This window comes from Schistocerca americana, chromosome 1 (assembly GCF_021461395.2).
Source record: "Schistocerca americana isolate TAMUIC-IGC-003095 chromosome 1, iqSchAmer2.1, whole genome shotgun sequence".
Classification (NCBI taxonomy): Eukaryota; Metazoa; Arthropoda; class Insecta; order Orthoptera; family Acrididae; genus Schistocerca; species Schistocerca americana.
In genome coordinates this window covers 1123651454-1123668200 of record NC_060119.1, presented here as the reverse complement: position 1 = coordinate 1123668200, position 16747 = coordinate 1123651454, and positions in this window count along the sequence as shown.

Below are 16747 nucleotides of genomic sequence, written 5' to 3'. Positions count from 1 at the left end.
AATATTATTTAATTACGTAAAGTACCTATACTGTGCATCAGTAAATTACTATCGTTGTAAATACAATGAAGAGCCAAAACTGGTACACTGGCCTAATGTCGTGCAGGCCCCCTCGAAACGCAGAAGTGACGCAACACGATGTGGCGTGGATTCACATAATGTCTGAAGTAGTGCTGGAGAGAATTGAGACCATGACTACTGCAGTGCTGTCCATTTATCCATAAGAGTACGACGGGGTGGAGAGCTCTTCAGAACAGGACTTTGCAAGGCACCCCAGACATACTCAATAATCTTCATGTCTGGGGAGTTTGGTGGCCAGCGGAAGTGTTTAAACTCAGAAGAGTGTTCCTGGAGCCACTCTGTAGCAATTCTGGACGTGTGGGGTGTCATATTTTTCTGCTGGAATTGTCCAAGTCCGTCGGAATGCACAATGGACATAATGGATGCAGGTGATCAGACAAGATGCTTACGTACGTGTCACCCATCAGAGTCGTATCAGGACACATCAGGGGTCCCATATCACTCCAACTGCACACGCCCCACACCATTACTGAGTCTCCACCAGCTTGAACAGTCCCCGCTAACATGCAGGGTCCATGGATTTATGAGGTTGTCTCCATACTCGTACAAGTTCATCCACTCGATACAATTTGAAACGAGACTTGTCCGACCAGGTAACATGTTCCCAGTCATCAACAGTCCAATGTCAGTGTTGACGGCCCCAGGGGAGGAGTAAAGCTTTGTGTCGTACAGTCATCAAGGGTCACGAGTGGGCCTTCAGCTCCGAAAGCCCTTATCGACCATATTTCCCTGAATGGTTCGCACACTGACACTTGTTGATGGCCCAGCAATGAAATCTGCAGCAATTTGCGGAAGAGTTGCACTTCTGTTATGTCGAACGATTCTCTTCCGTCGTCGTTGGTCCCGTTCTTGCAGGATCTTTCACCGGTCGCTGCGATGTCGGAGATGTGATGTTCTACCGGATTCCTGATATTCACACTACATTCGTGAAACGGTTGTACGGGAAAAACCCCACTTCATCGCTACCTCGGACATGCTGTGTCCCATCTCTCGTGCGCCGACTACAACACCACTTTCAAACTCTCTTAAATCTTGATGACCTGCCACTGTAGCAGCAGTAACCGATCTACACTACTGGCCATTAAAATTGCTACACCACGAAGATGACTTGCTACAGACGCGAAATTTAACCGACAGGAAGAAGATGCTGTGATATGCAAATGAGTAGCTTTTCAGAGCATTTACACAAGGTTGGCGCCGGTGGCGACACCTACAACGTGCTGACATGAGGAAAGTTTCCAACCGATTTCTCATACACAAACAGCAGTTGACCGGCGTTGCCTGGTGAAACGTTGTGATGCCTCGTGTAAGGAGGAAAAATGCGTACCATCACGTTTCCGACTTTCATAAAGGTCGGATTGTAGCCTATCTCGATTGCGGTTTATCGTATCGCGACATTGCTGCTCGCGTTGGTCGATATCCAATGACTGTTAGCAGAATATGGAATCGGTGGATTCAGGAGGGTAATACGGAACGCCGTGCTGGATCCCAACGGCCTCATATCACTAGCAGTCGAGATGACAGGCATCTTATCCGCATGGCTGTAACGGATCGTGCAGCCACGTCTCGATCTCTGAGTCAACCGACCGGGATGTTTGCAAGGCAACAATCATCTGCACGACCAGTTCGACGACGTTTGCAGCAGCATCGACTATGAGCTCGGAGACCGTGGCTGCGGTTACCCTTGACGCTGCATCACAGACAGGTGGTCGGTGTACTCAACGACGAACTTGGGTGCACGAATGGCAAAACGTCATTTTTTCGGATGAATCGAGGTTCAGTTTACAGCATCACGATGGTCGCATCCGTGTTTGGCGACATCGCGGTGAGCGCACATTGGAGGCGTGTATTCGTCATCGCCATACTCGCGAATCACCCGGCGTGATGGTATGGGGTGCCATTGGTTACATGTCTCGGTCACCTCTTGTTCGCATTGACGGCACTTTGAACAGTGGGCGTTACACTTAAGATGTGTTACGACCCGTGGCTCTACCATTAATTCGATCCCTGCGAAACCCTGCATTTCAGCTGGATAATGCACGACCGCCTGTTGCAGGTCCTGTACGGGCCTTTCTGGATACGGAAAATGTTCGACTGCTGCCGTGGCCAGCACATTCTCCAGATCTCTCACCAATTGAAAACGTCTGGTTAATGGTGGCCGAGCAACTGGCTCGTCACAATACGCCAGTCACTACTCTTGGTGAACTGTGGTATCGTGTTGAAGCTGCATGGGCAGCTGTACCTATACACGCCATCCAAGCTGTGTTTGACTCAATGCACAGGCGTATCAAGGCCGTCATTACGGCCAGAGATGGTTGTTCTGGGTACTGATTTCTCAGGACCTATCCACCCAAATTGTGTGAAAATGTAAACACATGTCAGTTCTAGTATAATATATTTGTCCAATGAATACCCGTTTATCACCTGCATTTCTTCTTGGTGTAGCAATTTTAATGGCCAGTAGTGTAATAACTGCGCTAGAAACTTGTTGTCTTATATAGGCGTTGCCGACAGCAGCGCGGTATTGTGCCATATTGTTTGAATACGAATGCCTATACCAGTTTCTTTGGCGTTTCAGTGTAGAAGGCATCGCTCGTGTGGAACTCAGCTTGCCCTTTTCTCACTTGGTATACCGGGAAGTGTGGATGAAGGGCAACAGGCAGATTCCATATTTTTAGATTTCTGAAAAGCATTTGACAACAGTGTCCCACTGGAGACTGTTAAAGAAGGTACGAACATATGGAATAGGTTCCTGAATATGTGAGTGACTCGAAAACTCCGTAAGTAACAGAACCCAGTACACTGCCCTCGATGGCTAGTGTTCACCAGAGACAATATGCCCCAGGGGAGTGTGTTAGGAGCGCTGTTATGTCCATTCACATATAATATATGGCAGACAGAATTGGCAGCAATCTGTTGTTGTTTGCTGATGGTACTGTGGTGTTCAGAAAGGTGTCGAAGTTGAGTGATTGTAGGAGGATATAAGATGACTTGGGAAAAATTTCTAGTTGGTGTGATGTGTGGCAGCTAGCTCCAAATGTAGAAAAAGTGTACGTCAATGCGGATGAGTAGGAAACTCAAACCCTTAGTTTTCAGATACAGCATTAGCATTAGTAATGTCCTGCTTGACTCAGTCATGTCGTTTAAATATCATAGCATAGCGTTGCAAAGCGATATGAAATGGAATAAACATGTGAGGATTGCGCTAGGGAATGCGAGAGCCCGACTTCAGTTTACTGGGAGAATTTTGGGAATGTGTGGTTCATCTGTAAAAGAAACCGCATTTAGGACGCTAGTGGGATCTATTCTTGAGTACTGCTCGAGTGTTTGGTATTTGCACAAGGTCAGAGTAAAAGAAGACATCGAAGCATTTCAGAGGTGGGCTGCTGGATTTGTTGCCAGTGAGTGCGAGCAACATGCAAGAATTACAGAGATGTTTCAGGAACTGAAATGGGAATACCGGAAAGGAAGGGGACATTCTTTTCGAGGAACAATACTGAGACAATTTAGGAAATTGGCATTTAAATCTGATGCAGAACGATTGAACTGCCACCAATACATAAGCATCATGAAGATAAGATACGAGAAATTAGGGTTCATATGGGAGCATATAGACAGTCGTTTTTCCCTCGCTTTATTTTCGAATGGAACAGGAAAGCCAACGACCGTTAGTGGTACAGGGAACACTCTACCCTCCACGGTATGGTGGCTTGAGGAGTGTGTATGTAGATGTAGAAATGAAAGTGTAACATGACAACAGGCAATAAGGGGTTTGCAACGAATTTAAGATAGGAGAAAGAGAATAGCATCTGGTATATACGCCAGAGAGGGAGAGGAATTTGATGTAAAACACTTCCTTTCTGTATGTAAATTCAAGATGTACAAGGACGATGGAAATTCGCTTCATGGATACCTCCATTTGATTTGTCATTGCCACCATCGCCGCCCCTACTCCTTGTGTGAACATTTAGAAGGTGGCATGGCGGTAAAGAGCCAACGGCCCTGACGCAGTGGTAACACCGGTTCCCGTCACATCACCGAAGTTAAGCGCTGTCGGTCTGGGCTAGCACTTGGATGGGTGACCATCCGGTCTGCCGAGCGCTGTTGGCAAGCGGGGTGCACTCAGCCCTTGTGAGGCAAACTGAGGAGCTACTTGATTGGGAAGTAACGGCTCCGGTCTCTGAAACTGACCTACGACCGGGAGAGAGGTATGCTGACCACATGCCCCTCCATATGCGCATCCTGTGACGCCTTGGGCCTGAGGATGACACGGCGGCCAGTCGGTGCCTTTGCGCGTTCACGGTTCTGTGCGGGAGGAGATGGCGGTAAAGATGAGTTCACACGAACCTGCACGTCTTACAGAGAGTTTGGGGAGACATTACTCATTATTTATTGGCGAAGAGAAAGAGATAGCAATATGCAGAGATTTGGAAGCGTCACGACAGAGGAGCAGTTTTCTGACACATTACTGCGAAAGCACCTGTGTCTAGAAGTGCTCTTTAGCGCTAGGGAAATCATCAGATTCTGCTACACATATCTGCCAATTAGATAGCTACAAGTATTGGCGGGTAAATGTGGCCAATATCTGGAGGCGTTTAAGAATGTGTTGTGTGATTTAGAATTTACATTTGACAAGAGTCTAGCACACAAGAATAGGATATAACAAGAGAATAATAATTATCACAATAACTTTTGTGGACCACCGTGATGGGATAACAACAGAAGGTACAAAAGGAATAGAGTGCCAGGAGGGGAGTTCCATTTAATCCTTAACCATCTAATAGAGGAGCAGGGAATTCCTACCAGCCAAACAATCAGTAACTGTTTGAAGCAACATGGCAAGAGGCAGACCGGAATAGGTATTAGGTGAAAATTGTGTAGACCATACCACCAAATCCAAGGGATAACAATCATGTGTGACAATAATTTTTCAAATGGCTCTGAGCACTATGGGACTTAATATCTGAGGTCATCAGTCCCCTAGAACTTAGAACTACTTAAACCTAACTAACCTAAGGACATCACACACATCCATGCCCGAGGCAGAACTCGAACCTGCGACCGTAGCGGTCACGCGATTCCAGACTGAAGCGCCTAGAACCGCACGGTCACACCGGCCGGCTCATGTGGGACATCAGACACAGGAATGACTGGCGACAGATGCGGGAACATTTGTAAGGACACGCACAGAAGAAACTGGACTGAGCTATGCCGACGTACTAGGAAATATGAAGAGAGTCATTTCTGCATGCCAGTTTACATAGCAGAGAGGGCAGTGAGCCGTTAGCAAAGTTACATGGAAGGTCATGGTGCGAAGGATAAGAACGGCAGTGATTGGGAGTCCTCCTCAAACGAAGAAACTAAAGAAAAGGAAGCACCAATCTTACATCATTGCAGGCATTTGTACGAAGATGAATAATGAACAGTCTAGAATATGGGAGACAAGGAAAGAGATAGAAAACAAATTGATATACACGTGGTTGGTAACTATTTTGTGTATGTGGGTAGGAGTGTTAGGAATAAGGTGATACCAATTTTAACGAGTGGTTAGTTGTGGGATACCAGTATATTTTTGTTTTTTACATCGAACTTCGTGATAAGATAAAAATTTTATGTACAGAATTCTTTATAACAGAGTCAAGCCGACCGCAGTGGCCGACCGGTTCTAGGCGCTTCAGTCCAGAACCGCGCAACTGCTACGGTCGCAGGTTCGAATCCTGCCTGGGGTATGGATGCGTGTGATGTCCTTAGGCTAGTTAGGTTTAAGTAGTTCTAAGTTCTAGGGGACTGATGACCTCAGATGTTAAGTCCCATAGTGCTCAGAGCCATTTGAACCATGTGAACAGTGTCAAGTAACGATTAATTTTGTTTTTCTGTAAAAATGCTTCGTCATGTCATAGCGTTAGTGTGGGAGGTTATGACTGATTTTCTCTCCAAAAACAGCTGGTCTCGATTTTAAGAACGGTGATGAGAATGAAGGAAGTGGTATTGGATTTGTTGCAATGTAGGGGCGCGAACGCGGACCGTAAAAGGGACATACACATATGTATTACGGGGATTCCAATATGGAAGCGCGAGTCCGAGGGATAACTGAGGATCATAGTGTGTTAAGAAAACTGGCACCTCTTAAGAGAATAGTATACGATGTGGGAAAGTTTCTGCTGCTCAAGGTATCATGAGTTCTGCACAGTCCACGTTTTATTCGTTGGTCGTAGATGGTAGGAAACGTGGAATAATTTAGTGTAGAGCATTTGACATCCACACCATGGAGCGTTTGAATGAAGGTGATTAAGGAGGGGTTATGAATCTATTTAGGGTATAAGCATGGTATACCTGCACTGATACAGAGTGCTTGGTGTCTATGCCATGGAAGCATTTGGACGGCGGGTTTTTGAGGAAGGCAAATGTGTATTTTTGTCAAGGCCAAGGGCGAGAGGACTATAAAATTGGGTAATGATATTTGTATTTAGGGTGTTCACCGCGGGATACCTACATCCATACTAGCAGGAAGTTGGGGACATTTAGTTCACATTTTTGTTTAAGGAGCACGGAAGGTGCAGGAAGGTGGGGATCAGAAGGTTCAACCTGAAACGGCGATTGCGTGAAGTGAACACCTGAGAGTTGGACGCCCACCAGTCGACAACCACAGTTCAAAGACACGGAACGTTAATTTAACTAAGGTGCCACTTTCTTAATACATGTTTCGTTTATACAGTGTTATGTTGAAGGCGTTCGATACAGTTCCCCACAGTCGTTTAATGAACAAAGTAAAGCATATGGAATATCAGACCAATTGTGTGATTGGATTGAAGAGTTCCTAGATAACAGAACGCAGCATGTCATCCTCAATGGAGAAAAGTCTTCCGAAGTAAGAGTGGTTTCAGGTGTGCCGCAGGGGAGTGTCATAGGACCGTTGCTATTCACAATATACATAAATGACCTTGGTAATGACATCGGAAGTTCACTGAGGCTTTTTGCGGATGATTCTGTAATATATCGAGAGGTTGTAACAATGGAAAATTGTACTGAAATGCAGGAGGATCTGCAGCGAATTGATGCATGGTGCAGGGAATGGCAATTTAATCTCAATGTAGACAAGTGCAATGTGCTGCGAATACACAGAAAGATAGATCCCTTATCATTTAGCTACAATATAGCAGGTCAGCAACTGGAAGCAGTTAATTCCATAAGTTATCTGGGAGTCCGCATTAGGAGTGATTTAAAATGGAATGATCATATAAAGTTAATCGCCGGTAAAGCAGATGCTAGACTGAGATTCATTGGAAGAATCCTAAGGAAATGCAATCCGAAAACAAAGGAAGTAGGTTACAATACCCTTGTTCTCCCACTGCTTGAATACAGCTCAGCAGTGTGGGGTCCGTACCAGATAGGGTTGATAGAAGAGATAGAGGAGATCCAACGGAGAGCAGCGCGCTTCGTTACAGGATCATTTAGTAATCACGAAAGCGTTACGGAGTTGATAGATAAACTTCAGTGGAAGACTCTGCAGGAGAGACGCTCGGTAGCTCGGTACGGGCTTTTGTTAAAGTTTCGAGAAGATACCTTCACCGAAGAGTCAAGCAGTATATTGCTCCCTCCTACGTATATCTCGCGAAGAGACCATAAAGATAAAATCAGAGAGATTAGAGCCCACACAGAAGCATACCGACAATTCTTCTTTCCACGAACAATACGAGACTGGAATAGAAGGGAGAACCGATAGAGGCACTGAGGGTACCCTCCGCCACACACCGTCTGGTGGATTGCGGAGTATGGGTGTACATGTAGATGTAGCTGACGCCAGTATGAGTGAAGGAGGACTAATTCAAAGAGATTAAGGACACGACAAGGAGGATACATCAAGAAAGACACCGTTAGAAGGGATTCAAAATCATTCTAACGAATCACGAAACTCAATCACGTAAGTGCATGGACAAGTTATGAAGATTTATATCAATCTGAGGCTAAGTAAATATTTTGGTACACACATTTGATAACAATGACTACACGTTAAATATGTACGTTTTCTTTTGTTTTTGGAATGGTCGTCCACAGATTCCAACGATGTAAAGGTGCAGCATAAGGCCAGAAAACGTGAATGTTTCATAGGACTGTGATAACTGGCTGAAAGTTTGTGTGACTGATGAGAAATCGATGATTCATAAGATGAGAGGAGAAAACAAAGAAAGACACACAGTAAATAGTGTGCACGGCACAGTGGAGGTTTACTGTTCTTGTACTTGACTAGATTTACGATAATTAGTATTACATCCATGGCTGTAGTATTATTTTTCCCGAGGGCATGCAGCTTTACTGTATGGTTAAATGATGATGGCGTCCTCTTGGGTAAAATATTCCGGAGGTAAAATAGTCCCCCATTCGGATCTCCGGGCGGGGACTACTCAGGAGGACGTCGTTATCAGGAGAAAGAAAACTGGCGTTCTACGGATCGGAGCGTGGAATGTCAGATCCCTTAATCGGGCAGGTAGGTTAGAAAATTAAAAAAGGGACATGGATAGGTTAACGTTAGATATAGTGGGAATTAGTGAGGTCTGGTGGCAGGAGGAACAAGACTTCTGGTCAGGTGAATACAGGGTTATAAATACAAATCAAATAGAGGTAATGCTGGAGTAGATATAATAATGAATAATAAAACAGGAGTGCGGGTAAGCTACTACAAACAGTGCAGTGAACGCATTATTGTGGCCAAGATAGACACGAAGCCCACGCCTGTCACAGTAGTACAAGTTTACATGCCAACTAGCTCTGCAGATGACGAAGAGATTGATGAAAAGTATCATGAGATAAAAGAAATTATTCAGATAGTGAATGGAGAAGAATATTAAATAGTCATGTTGTTGTTGTTGTGGTCTTCAGTCCTGAGACTGGTTTGATGCAGCTCTCCATGCTACTCTATCCTGTGCAAGCTTCTTCATCTCCCAGTACCTACTGCAGCCTACATCCTTCTGAATCTGCTTAGTGTATTCATCTCTTCGTCTCCCTCTACGATTTATACCCTCCACGCTGCCCTCCAATACTAAATTGGTGATCCCTCGATGTCTCAGAACATGTCCTACCAACCAATCCCTTCTTCTAGTCAAGTTGTGCCACAAGCTCCTCTTCTCCCCAATTCTATTCAGCACCTCTAAGCTATTTATCGTCCACGTTTCACTTCCATACATGGCTACACTCCATACAACTACTTTCAGAAACGACTTCCTGACACTTAAATCAATACTCGATGTTAACAAATTTCTCTTCTTCACAAACGCTTTCCTTGCCATTGCCAGTCTACATTTTATATCCTCTCTACTTCGACCATCATCAGTTATTTTTCTCCCCAAATAGCAAAACTCCTTTACTACTTTAAGTGTCTCATTTCCTAATCTAATACCCTCAACATCACCCAACTTAATTCGACTACATTCCATTGTCCTCGTTTTGCTATTGTTGATGTTCATCTTATATCCTCCCTTCAAGACACTATCCATTCCGTTCAACAGCTCGTCCAAGTCCTTTGCTGTCTCTGACAGAATTACAATGTCATCGGCGAACCTCAAAGTTTTTATTTCTTCTCCATGGATTTTAATACCTACTCCGAACTTTTCTTTTGTTTCCTTTATTGCCTGCTCAATATACAGATTGAATGACATCGGGGAGAGACTACAACCCTGTCTCACTCCCTTCCCAACCACTGCTTCCCTTTCATGTCCCTCGACTCTTATAACTGCCATCTGCTTTCTGTCCAAATTGTAAATAGCCTTTCGATCTCTGTATTTTACCCCTGCCACCTTCAGAATTTGAAAGAGAGTATTCCAGTTAACATTGTCAAAAGCTTTCTCTACGTCTACAAATGCTAGAAACGTAGGTTTGCCTTTCCTTAATCTTTCTTCTAAGATAAGTCGTAGGGTCAGTATTGCCTCACGCGTTCCAACATTTCTACGGAATCCAAACCTATCTTCCCCGAGGTCGGCTTCTATCGGTTTTTCCATTCGTCTGTAAAGAATTCGCGTTAGTATTTTGCAGTTGTGTCTTATTAAACTGATAGTTCGGTAATTTTCACATCTGTCAACACCTGCTTTCTTTGGCATTGGGATTGGGATTGCCTATTAACTGGCCCTCTGCTGATCCAACGACCACAGTAAACACGGACTAATAGCTCCCGTGCTTCAGTTGCATAATGCGCTGGGCATCCATCACGCTGAAACCACATACTTTGTAGCTCGTCCAAGGCAACATCTTGCAGTAGTGCTTATCAGAAAAAAGAGTATTCCTGTTCCAAAAACGTTCGTTATTTGAGTCGATTCAACGTACCTTCGATAAAGTATGGACCAATGAGTTTTTCCCCCATGATACCACAGATTAGGTTAGGTTAGTGGTGTTTAACGTCCCGTCGACAACGAGGTCATTAGAGACGGAGCGCAAGCTCGGGTTAGGGAAGGATGGGGAAGGAAATCGGCCGTGCCCTTTCAAAGGAACCATCCCGGCATTTGCCTGAAACGATTTAGGGAAATCACGGAAACATGATACCACACTATACGTTAACTGACCAAGTAGGGATTGTCTACACTGCAGTAATGCATGTTACAACAGCTGACGCTATCTTTGTTTGTGAATGTAGACTCATTAGAAAATAGTACCTCGGCAAAGAGCGTGGGGGTCGTTCGCATTTGTTGGCGTGCCCATTCACAAAACACTACCCGATTATGGAACTCGGTTCTTGATCAAGTGACACGTGGAATGGATGATACTTACGTCGATGCAGTATTGTGGCAATGCCACCTACAAACATACTGGAATCGCAGTGTAATTGCCGGACGCTTATCTGTGAGATGTAGTGCACTACCGCTAGTACAGTTATTTCATTAGCTCCTCCTGTGAAACGTTTACTTCATTTCTGATTATTAGAACGCGGGAAACTTCCCTATCAGAGCCCTAAAGTCCCGGCAGACTTCAGTGTGAGGTGCACTCATTTGATGGTCTGGCCGAACCAATCTGACTCCCAGGCACGACGATGCATGCTGGAATTGTCAAACACCAGACGACTGACACAGGACTATTAGGTTCACTCTCATGACACACGATATGTCCGAGATGATATTCAGTGCCACTGTCAGTACAGTTGGAACCTGCCACTGGCTCTTAGTTCCCCACAAGTTGAAGACCACCAAGTCTCACTCACTAGTGAATAACCTGACGTTATACACCAGGGGAGGGCCAGCAGATGAAAGGCAAAGAACCACAATCACTTTCCACCAAACTTCGGTATGGGAGCCGAATTGGCAAAAACAACAGCCTCCACATTGTACAACCCACGAACTGTCCTCTACTCACTGAATCTCCCCTATTGACCGTTCTGTTGGCCTGGTAGCCAATCCAGACACAGCACCGGGGTTCCCACGCTGAGGGAGCAAGAATTTGTTTTGCATGTCTACAGCTATATCTACATCCATACTCCACAAGCCACCTGACGGCTTATGGCGGAGGGTACTTCGAGTACCTCTATCGGTTCTCCCTTCTATTCCAGTCTCGTATTTTTCGTGGAAAGGAAGATTGTCGTTATGCCTCTGTGTGGGCTCTGATCTCCCTGATTTTATCCTCATGGTCTCTTCGCGAAATACACGTAGGAGGGAGCAATATACTGCTTGACTCCTCGGTGGAGGTACGTTCTCGAAACTTCAACAAAAGCCCGTACCGAGCAACTGAGCGTCTCTCCTGCAAAGTCTTCCACTGGAGTTTATCTATCATCTCCGTAACGCTTTCGCGATTACTAAATGATCCTGTAACGAAGCGCGCTGCTCTCCGTTGGATCTTCTTTATCTCTTCTATCAACCCTATCTGGTACAGATCCCACACCGGTGAACAGTATTCAAGCAGTGGCCGAACAAGTGTGCTGTAATCTACTTCCTTTGTTTTCGGATTGCATTTCCTCAGGTTCTTCCAATGAATCTCAGTATGGCATCTGCTTTACCGATGCTTTTAAATCACTCCTGATGCCTACTCCCAGATAATTTATGGAATTAACTGCTTCCAGTTGCTGACCTGCTATATTGTGCCGGCCGGTGTGGCCGAGCAGTTCTAGGCGCTTCAGTCTGGAACCGCGCGACCGCTACGGTCGCAGGTTCGAATCCTGCCTCGGGCATGGATGTGTGTGATGTCCTTAGGTTAGTTAGGTTTAAGTAGTTCTAAGTTCTAGGGGACTGATGACCTCAGATGTTAAGTCCCATTGTGCTCAGAGCCATTTGAACCATTTTGCTATATTGTATTTAAATGATAAAGAATCTTTCTTTCTATGTATTCGCAGCACATTACACTTGTCTACATTGAGATTCAATTGCCACTCCCTGCACCATGCGTCAATTCGTTGCAGATCCTTCTGCATTTCAGTACAATTTTCCATTGTTACAACCTCTCAATAAGTTACAGCATCATCCGCAAAAAGCCTCAGTGAACTTCCGATGTTATCCACAAGGTCATTTATGTATATTGTGAACAGCAACGGTCCTACGACACTGCCCTGCGGCACACCTGAAACCACTCTTACTTCGGAAGAATTCTCTCTACTGAGTATGACATGCTGCGCTCTGTTATCTAGGAACTCTTCAATCCAATCACACAATTGGTCTGATAGTCCATATGCTCTTACTTTGTTCATTAAACGACTGTGGGAAATTGTATCAAACGCCTTGCGGGAGTCAAGAAACACGGCATCTACCTGGGAACCCGTGTCTATGGCCCCCTGAGTCTCGTGGAAGAACAGTGCGAGCTGGGTTTCACACGATCGTCTTTTTCGAAACCCATGGTGATTTCTACAGAGTAGATTCCTAGCCTCCAGAAAAGTCCAGATACTCGAACGCAATACGTGTTCCAAAATTCTACAACAGATTGACGTTAGAGGTATAGGTCTATAGTTCTGAACATCTGTTCGACGTCCCTTCTTGAAAACGGGGATGACATGTGCCCTTTGGAACGCTACGTTCTTCTAAAGACCTACGGTACACCGCTGCAAGAAGGGTGGCAAGTTCCTTCGCGTTCTCTGTGTAAAAGCGAACTGGTATCCCATCAGGTAGAGCGACCTTTCCTCTTTTCAACGATTTTAATTGTTTTTCTGTCCCTCAGTCATCTATTTTGATGTCCACCATTTTGTCATCTGTGCGACAATCTAGAGAAGGAGCTGCAGTGCAGTCTTCCTCTATGAAACAGCTTTGGAAAAAGACATTTAGTATTTCGGCCTAGATTAGATTAGATTAGATTAGATTAATACTAGTTCCATGGATCATGAATACGATATTTCGTAATGATGTGGAACGAGTCGAATTTTCCAATACATGACATAATTAGGTTAATTTAACAACATACTTGAGTTAATATAACAACTTTATTTTTTGTGTTTTTTTGTTTTTCTTTATTTTTTTATTTATTTATTTTTTTATATTTTTTTTCTTATTTTTTTTCTTAATTTATATCTAAAAATTCCTCTATGGAGTAGAAGGAGTTGTCATTCAGAAATTCTTTTAATTTCTTCTTAAATACTTGTTGGCTATCTGTCAGACTTTTGATACTATTTGGTAAGTGACCAAAGACTTTAGTGCCAGTATAATTCACCCCTTTCTGTGCCAAAGTTAAATTTTATCTTGAATAGTGAAGATCATAATTTCTCCTAGTATTGTAGTTATGCACACTGCTATTATTTTTGAATTGGGTTTGGTTGTTAATAACAAATTTCATAAGAGAGTATATATACTGAGAAGCTACTGTGAATATCCCTAGATCCTTACATAAATGTCTGCAGGATGATCTTGGGTGGACTCCAGCTATTATTCTGATTACACGCTTTTGTGCAATAAATACTTTATTCCTCAGTGATGAATTACCCCAAAATATGATGCCATATGAAAGCAATGAGTGAAAATAGGCGTAGTAAGCTAATTTACTAAGATGTTTATCACCAAAATTTGCAATGACCCTTATTGCATAAGTAGCTGAACTCAAACGTTTCAGCAGATCATCAATGTGTTTCTTCTAATTTAATCTCTCGTCAATGGACATACCTAAAAATTTGGAATATTCTACCTTAGCTATATGCTTCTGATTAAGGTCTATATTTATTAATGGCATCATACCATTCACTGTACGGAACTGTATGTACTGTGTCTTATCAAAATTCAGTGAGAGTCGGTTTACAAGGAACCACTTAGTAATTTTCTGAAAGACAGTATTGACAATTTCATCAGTTAATTCTTGTTTCTCAGGTGTGATTACTATACTTGTATCATCAGCAAAGAGAACTAACTTTGCCTCTTCATGAATATAGAATGGCAAGTCATTAATATATAATAAGAACAACAAAGGACCCAAGACTGACCCTTGTGGAACCCCATTCTTGATAGTTCCCCAGTTTGAGGAATGTGCTGATCTTTGCATGTTACGAGAACTACTTATTTCAACTTTCTGCATTCTTCCAGTTAGGTATGAATTAAACCATTTGTGCACTGTCCCACTCATGCCACAATACTTGAGCTTGTCTAGCAGAATTTCATGATTTACACAATCAAAAGCCTTTGAGAGATCACAAAAAATCCCAATGGGTGGTGTTCGGTTATTCAGATCATTCAAAATTTGACTGGTGAAAGTATATATGGTTTTTCTGTTGAAAAACCTTTCTGGAAACCAAACTGACATTTTGTTAGTACTTCATTTTTACAGATATGTGAAGCTACTCTTGAATACATTACTTTCTCAAAAATTTTGGATAAAGCTGTTAGAAGGGAGATTGGACAGTAATTGTTGACATCAGATCTATCCTCCTTTTTATGCAAAGGTATAACAATAGCATATTTCAGTCTACCAGGGAAAATGCCCTGTTCCAGAGAGCTATTACACAGGTGGCTGAGAATCTTACTTATCTGTTGAGAACAAGCTTTTAGTATTTTGCTGGAAATGCCATCAATTCCATGTGAGTTTTTGCTTTTAAGCAAGTTTATTATTTTCCTAATTTCAGAGGGAGAAGTGGGTGAGATTTCAATTGTATCAAATTGCATAGGTATGGCCTCTTCCATTAACAGCCTAGCATCTTCTAATGAACACCTGGATCCTACTATATCCACAACATTTAGAAAATGATTATTAACAATATTTTCAACTTCTGACTTTTTGTTCGTAAAGTTTTCATTCAATTTGATGGTAATACTGTCTTCCTCTGCTCTTGGTTGACCTGTTTCTCTTTTAATAATATTCCAAATTGTTTTAATTTTATTATCAGAGTTGCTGATTTCAGACATGATACACATACTCCTGGATTTTTTAATAACTTTTCTTAATATAACACAGTAGTTTTTATAATGTTTGATAGTTTCTGGGTCACTACTCTTTCTTGCTGTCAGATACATTTCCCTTTTCCAGTTACAAGATATTTTTATACCCTTAGTAAGCCATGGTTTGTTACAAGGTTTCTTACGAGTATATTTAACTATTTTCTTGGGGAAGCAGTTTTCAAATGCATTTACAAAAATGTCATGAAATAAATTATATTTTAAATTGGCATCAGGTTCACGGTACACCTCATCCCAGTCTAACTGCTGTAGGCTTTCCTTGAAATTTGCAATTGTTAAATCGTTGACTGAACGTACTACTTTGGAGGACTGTTTAGTATTGCTGAATGGAGCTATGTCATATATTGTAACTAGCTGTGCACCATGATCAGAAAGACCATTCTCAACAGGCTGAGCATTTATCTGGTTAAACTTATCTTGGCCTATAAAGAAGTTATCTATCAGTGAGCTGCTATCCTTTACCACCCGAGTAGGAAAATCAATAACGGGTGTCAAATTGAAAGAACCGAGTAATACTTCAAGGTCATTTTTCCTATTACCCTCTTTCAGAGAATCTACATTGAAGTCCCCACAAATAATAATTTGCTTCCCCCTGTCTGACAGATAGCACAACAAGGAGTCCAAATTTTTCAGAAATAGATGAAAATTTCCTGATGGCGACCTATATACAGTTACAATTATAAATGTGTCTTTATTTAATTTAAGCTCACAGGCACATGCTTCTATATGTTTCTCTACACAAAACTTTTTTGTTTCTATACTTTTTGCACAATGATAACTTTTGACATATATGGCAACTCCTCCTTTCTCCATATTTTCTCTCATTACATGTGCAGAGAGCTTATATCCACTTACATTTACCTTATCCATATCAGTAACAATGTGATGCTCAGACAGGCATAGTATATCTATTTCATTCTCAGCTTCTAAATCTTCTAAACAAACCAGAAGCTCATCTACTTTATTCTTTAAACTCGCAATATTTTGATGAAATATACTTACATTATTTTTAATTATACTTTTATGAGAACCTTTCCTTATTCTAACATTTGCAGTACTCTCCTGTCTGAGTTTCTCATTGTGCTTAGGCTTAGTTCCTATACCAGTGGTCACATGTTGTTCAGAGAGGCAGATTATGTCAACTGGGTTGGGTGACTTTAATTCATCAATGCAATTACCTAGGACTGAGATACAACTTGGTGGAGATAAAATTTCTGGTGATTGGTGAAAATTTATAATTGATAGCTGTGATTGGTGATCCAATGTGCTAGAATTGTGCTGTTTAATTTCTTTCCTAAACTGAAGATTTGTTTCAATCCTGACCTCTCGTAGAA